Raw genomic sequence first — 6,905 nt, 5'->3', positions numbered from 1 at the left:
CTGTAATCAGTGTTTTCAGCTCTCTAATGGCATTTATTGTCTATATGCCATGTTCCAAGGCCTTGCCACTGTTGTGTGATTAGTTGTCCAAAACATTCTTGTTTCGCAACAAACAATGGATTTCTTCTTGTTTACCTTGAGTCAAGGGTCATAGAACCAATTCAAGATGATGACCAGCATTTCCGCATAGGTTTTATACAGACTTATCATGTTACCCATTTGTAGCATAAAGAAGTAGTTTTACTCAATATGGAATCATGCATGCTCATCATCAACATGTTGCTTTCCATCTAGATTGAGTCTAGATTCTGCTATCCACGAGGGTGGGTGTGGCTATTTGATATGTGTTTGAAAACCATCCCCTTAATTATGTATCCATGACATTTTCCTCCCCACACAAGCTCCAGGTGAATGAAGAAGGAAGTGGTAATTAAGATTTTGGTACATGCCCACCCACAACAGGTGTGGATACACTGGAGCATAATGCAGAATAAATTTGCATTGAGCTTTTTTTTGAAAAAGCCCTTTTCTGGGGCAAGAAATATGCAATAGGTTCAGATTTTGTGTGAACTAGGTAGAAAAAAATAAGATCTCAGTGGTCATTGAATGTAGAATATACTGTTGCATGTACACAGCCATGGTCTTGTATTAGGATGCCATCCATGAAGATAATTTATTTTATGTTTCTAAGGCATTATGTTATCTTCTATTGGAAGCATTTGTGGGTCCAAATGGCAAGCAGCATTGAACAAGGCAAGGGTGTGATAAATGTAGTCAGTTTAGCTATTTACCAGAAATTGCTCGAAACATCAAACTGGGAAAACAATTTGGTTCCTGTCACTTTTGGAAGAAAGCCCTATAGCATTGGAAGTACATGTTTTCCTCCAGCTATACCATCATTAAAAATTCTAAGGTCTATGCAGATAGAGATGTTCTCCGTTTCCTTGATGACTGGTACCACTGGTGCGTACCACATATAGGCTTGGTGATTTCCTTAATGATGCCATGTGTCTTCATCCTATCCAGCTTCATTTCTTCCTTGTTAAATGAAGATTCTGCAGGGTGTCTGAAACAGAGCCCAAATGATATGGCACTCATCCACCCCCACTAGGGACAATATTTAAAAAAAAATATTTCTGAAACATTCAGACACCTTCATCTGTCCATACTTCATGGTGCTGCCTGAAGCAGGTCATTTCATTCAGCTGCACAACAGGTCAGATGCTCAGTGTGACAATCTGGACTCGGATCATCCTTGCAGGAGGAATTGCTAATTAAGGCTGCAATCCTATACCTGCTTACCTGGGAGTAAACCTCACTGAAGTCAAAAGGGCCTACTTGCAAATAAAAATCTATAAGATTGCACTGGAAGACACATACATCCCAACCTAACCAAACAACTGATGTAGTTACAGGTAGGTAGCCTTGTTGATCTGCCGTAGTCGAAACAAAATTAAAAAATTCCTTCCAGTAGCACCTTAGAGACCAACTAAGTTTGTTATTGGTATGAGCTTTCGTGTTCAAACAACTGATGGCACATATAATCTCCTGAGTTGCAATGGTCAGAAGGAGGTCATTAGGAGCTCATATATATTTTGAGTGGGTCTTCTGATAAATGGCTGTGCCCTCATAAGAAGGCACACTTTGAGAAGGAATACAAACGACAACCTACATCACAAAACCTAAACAGGCATCTTTGTTTCCTGGCTACAAAAACTGGAGGCAGTGGAAAAGGACTGTGATTCTGAGTAGAAAAATGAATGGGGGAATGGTGACTTTCCTACTCAAAAAAAGGATCCATCCCAGTTTTCTTAGGAAACAGGGGAGCCAGTTCAGGTTTTGTTATATGAGTTTAACATAGCTAGTCAGTGGTTCTCAAAGTGTGAGGCGGAGCTTCTTACAAAGGCACAACATACATTCCCTTCCCCTATGTATGTCTTATCTGAGTTAGCAAGTATCGTTCCAATTCCTCATATGGTTCATATGGTTTACAAGGTGTTAGTGGGTACTTGGAGCAGAAAATCCTCTGCAACTTTTCCTCTTCCCTCCCACCTCAGCTTGTCCTCTTAAAACCATAGCCACCCAAAGCCCGCTTTTCTTAAAAACAACAAATCTCTCAGGGCTTCATTATGCACAGTTTTGTGCTGTCAAATTCCAGCTAAGGCGTAATGAACTGGTCTTGTCATCATACCCATTTTCAGAAGGTTCTCTCATGATGTGTTAAAAATGAAGAATTAGAAATGGGAGTATGATGTGCTAAACACCGTGTTGTTATGGCACTGTGTGTGCTGCTACACATTTTATTACAATCGTAATTTCAGTAAACTACATCTGGCTTCATCAAAGGCTGTCCCCTCAGGTTAAGCTGCCTGCATAAAAATATCTCCTAGAATTTTTTTTAAATGTTCCTTCATTTTATCTTTTGTTTGAAGGGGGTTGAGTTGAATCATTTCTCCCTTTTTTAAAGATTACACGAACACATTTTTTTTCTTAATTCTATCATCTTTTTAAATATGGCCTTTGTATGGGGTCCTTTTGTACCCTCTTCTTTCAAGTCCTTTTCATGTTTCCTCTCCTTTGTTTTTTTCCTCCTTCCTGAGAGCCTTTATTGTTATGCTATCCTTTATCTGTAGGCTTTTGCCATGCAGTAGGAATTAACATTAAGGAAATAATAATAAAAAATTAACTATATGAAGAGCTACATCAGCTGTAGCAGTGAAAATCTGTATTTTTTGTAAACAGAAAAGGTGCCATATTGAGGCCTATTTCTCGTCTCTGTTGTGTTACGAGCTCAAAAAAGAAACAGTGACATTTTGTGGGTTTTTTGTTTTTATTCTAAAGCTAGGTACAAATGCATTTTCAGAATAGAACAAATACTCTGAAAATGGTCTGCTTCTTACAGTGAGGCAGTGTGCTAAAATCCCTTATGTACTATGTGGGATTTTATTTTTAAGATACGGAGGGGGAGGGCAGACCCACCTGCCTCAAGCCTCCATGAAAATATACAGAACCTCGGTGACTAATTCAATTTGTTTTCCTGGAGCTGACTCACTGTTATATAACATGAAGTATTATTGTCTAAATTTGTTAATGCTGATTTATAGACAGATTGACTCTTTTGTATAAAGATGCCTAAAAGCTGCTATCTCCTTTATAAATCAGCATTACCTGAGAGAGTCTGCTTTCCAACTGAGAAGACAGATGTAGCCAATCAATATGAGGAATTTGATTGATGGTTGTTCCTGTCACCATTAACCAAGCGTATCTATAGACATGCCTTTTCACTCTCTCCCTCTTACTTTCCTTTTCCCTTTTGCAGCTAAGGATTCGAATTAGAGCCTCTAAACTATGAAATTGATCTTTCCCAGGTGTGAGCAATTTATTTTCCTAAGGATCAATCCTGCAAAGTGTTCTATGACCTCATTGTTAACAGACACTGAGTACCAGGAGACAAGCTAAGAAAGCAAGGCCCCCTAAAAGAAATAGTTGTCCAACACAGGCTTTGCAAATGCTCCTTTATTTCTGTTTACTTTACATTACGAATTGGGTGATGGTGGACCATTGACCAGTCTAGACCTTGTTTTCTGTGTAGGTATTCAAGTAGGAAACAAAAGATCAGGAAAATAGCCTTGGCTATATAGATTGTGGTAAGGAGAGAAGGTGTGGTAATTGGCCCTTAACACTCCTGTGCAGTTTCTTCATATGGCTTCTCAGTCAATTTTATTGTTAACCAGGGGGTTAAATGCATATTTGAGGCTATTCTTGAATCTTCATTATTGAAGCAGACTATCGATACTGTTAATAGCAATTTAGAAAAAGTCTCCAGGATACCTTTTTCAAGTTTCGGTGTGCTGATTTATCACACAAAGCCCAGAGTAAACGTAATCATTCTCATATTCTTCAGTTTATCTACACAGAAGGCCAGAGACAGGGTTACCACCAGTTATGGTGCATTTAGTAGCTATGTCAAGAGTGTGGACGCTTTGGCCCTCCAGATGTTGTTGAACGACAACTCTCTCATCAGCCCAGCAAGCACAGCCAAGGACCAGAGAACTCAGCAACAGCTGGTGGACCAAAGTAACTATCAACGGGTAGAGTTGGCCTACTGATTTAAGTTTGCCATGCACCTCTTAAAGTCACAGACCCTTTGTCCATTAGGCCATTAAGAAGTAATTCACTGGGTGATCCCATGTGCCACAGTTCACAGAGTCTACTCTGTTTCCGATTAATACAGGCTTCTTGCCAATTCTGATCAGGGGATGGCTATGGAGCAAGATATTCCTTTCACACACGTGCTGAAAGCTCCACCATGATTGAAGTTCTCAACTGCACAAAACCTACTGTCTTCTGCTCTTTTTTAACTATCAGGAAAAAGAGCCTGAACGAGCGAAAGAATCCCTCTTCTTGTCTCATTGCTGCCAGAGTACCAAACTATTTTCAGTTTTTAAGTCAATTGCCTCAGCTGCTTCAATCCCCAATAACCATTCTGGAATTTCTGTTATATCTGTGCTGCATGCGTTATCATTTCTGATTCATCTAAGAAGCCATTTATACCTATTATTATTCTCTTTGTAACCAGCCCTCTCTCCCAGCTGTTCTTTTCTCCTTTCTGCTCAGCTCTTTTCCTTTGAAGCTTTCATACTGAAGGGGGTTATTTTTTTATTTTTTTTAAAGTGCTTGAAAGGAGTTGGTATGCTGTTAAAACCTTTAAGAGAATCTTGATATCTTCCCATGTAGGGGCCTGTGAAGCTGTTTACTCAATAAAAGGAAATCTTTGGACAGTGTTATTGGAAACAAGCTTTGCGTCTTTGTTCAATGTCATTTACTCCATGAGGCCTTTGAAATCTGGAGCCATGTGCTGCACCTGGAATTAAAATAATCTGTGTTTAGTCTTAAATTATTTTGGTTGTTCCCTTTTACCGTTCTGCAAGCACATAAGGGGGATCATTGAGGACCAATACCGTAGATTTGCTCCTCCTCCTCAGCGTTTCCATTGCCCTCCAACTCCTGAAAGGTGACTGCATGAAGCAGGGAGTCTCCTGTATTCATGGAGAATTCTCAGACATTCTAGAAGCCTGGAAAACACAGGTTCTAAAATGCATGAGGGGGGCTTTCCACTTGACAAGGTTGCCTGCCACTGTTTTGAAGGAAACAACACAAAGGGGGGCAGAGTTAGTGCACTGATCACTGCCCCTGTCATGTGTTTGCTGAAAATGAAAAGGCAAAGCCTGAACTGTTATCTCCTTTCCTCTTATCCTATCTCTTTCTAAGATTTAAGAATGCAGAAGGAAGACCTAGGGTTGGTCTAACTGGTTAAAACAGAGGTTTTCAACCTTTTTGAGTCCACGGCTCCCTTGACCAACTACATTGTTTCTGCAGCACCTCCGTGGGGTTCAGGAGCCCAGCTATATCACCCTTTGCCGATAGAGCTGGCAGCTTTTCATCTCATTTCAAACACCCTCTCTTGTGAAGTGTTCCCTCAGCCTCCTCTCCCCTCCCCTCTTCTTGGGAGCCCTCCGGGCAGCCACTGCTGCCACCCCTGGACTCTGAGCTCCCCCCCTCCCACCCCAAAGAGAGGTCCCTCCTCACACTGCTCAACGGGGTCCTAGGACTTGTCTGTCTGTTCCCAACTGCAAGGGCTGGTGGACTGGTTGGCTGGGCTCCCCTCACCTGCTTGCTTGCTTGCTTGCTTACTACAAGCCTGCTTCAGCTCCTGGCAGCCAGTACCCCCTGACCAGCCCCAGAGGCGGCATTTGCCTAAGGAGCTTGTAGCCAGGTCTGCTGCAACCAACAGCTGTACAAGCCTTTGGGAGGCAGAGGCGCAAGAAGGCATCAGAGGAGGGAGGAAAGGAAAGAGGGAGGCCAGTGTTGCCCACAGCACACCTGACCATCATTCAAGGCACCCCAAGGTGCCAGGGCACACTGGTTGAAAACCACTGGGTTAACAGATTTTAAAGAAACATTTATTAAGGGATGTTTTTACTGCACCTGGGAACAGGGCGGTTTTGTTGTTTGGAAACAGAAGAGCCTCTTAAGAGTTTCTGTTTAGAGGTTGTGGGAAGCACTGCTTAATGACTTTGTCATTATTCTAATCTGCATTAAATTTCTACTGTTCAAGTGCAAAGTGGCTTCCACTCCTGTCTCATTTAGCCTCCCAGCAACTCTATGAGGGTGAATGCCCAAGAACAGTAGTTACCTTCATGACTGAGCAGGGATTGCCTCCCCAGCATACCAAACTGCCTATGTGTGTTGTGTAGTGAGATACTCTGAGTAGCTCCAATCATCTGTTTCACAGTGCAGTAAAAGTACTAAATCTGTGCAGACACACACATCCCAATTATCATTCCAAACAGCTGATTAGTGCACACCCCCAGGCTGGGGATCTATGCATACAGCAGCTATTTGAATCCCATCCAACTAAGGATATGCATTCAGAAAGATCTGCTTCTATACAAGTAAGATCCTTTACTGGATAGGAACAATCACTTGTGTGCCAAGGCCCCATGACCCACTGTTCCCTAGTGGATAAATAAACACACAGAAAAGTGGGTTTTGGTTTATGGTTTTGAATAGGCCACAAGCTTATTGGTTACAGATGTGAGCAGTTTGGCTTAGGCATTGGGTGAAGCCAGACTATATCTTGACTCCCGCCCATTGCAAGGAGTCCAACTAAGGATAAACCACCAATAGGGGGAGCTTTATGGCTTACATCAAATAGGGGCATCCCAAGGCATCCCCATAGGGGTTGTGGCATAGCCCTAGCCCACGTCCGGGCATCCGACAGAATACACACAACCCAGATCCCTTTAACAGATCCCTTTAATGAGGAGGGGCAGACAGAGGCTACAACTTCCCCTCTATCCAAACAAAGGCTTACCCAATGCCTAACCTTACAAAGTTGTGAT

The 6,905-nt window shown here is 42.0% G+C and overlaps 1 long non-coding RNA gene across 1 annotated transcript; it reads right to left on the bottom strand.

The window, feature by feature from the left end:
• Positions 1 to 3,501: 3,501 nt before the first annotated feature.
• LOC308457583 lies at positions 3,502 to 5,043 on the bottom strand. Its single transcript, XR_013977017.1, has 2 exons — positions 4,962 to 5,043; positions 3,502 to 4,864 (listed from the first exon to the last, which is right to left on the bottom strand). It is a non-coding gene; the product is annotated as an uncharacterized lncRNA (long non-coding RNA).
• Between the last annotated feature and the right edge of the window lie 1,862 nt (positions 5,044 to 6,905).

The sequence above is a fragment of the Podarcis pityusensis genome, assembly GCF_964106645.2.
Source record: "Podarcis pityusensis genome assembly, chromosome: 10".
In the NCBI taxonomy this organism is placed as follows: domain Eukaryota; kingdom Metazoa; phylum Chordata; class Lepidosauria; order Squamata; family Lacertidae; genus Podarcis; species Podarcis pityusensis.
The sequence above is the reverse complement of the archived record's forward strand: the minus strand, read 5'-3'. Positions and strand labels throughout refer to the sequence as shown.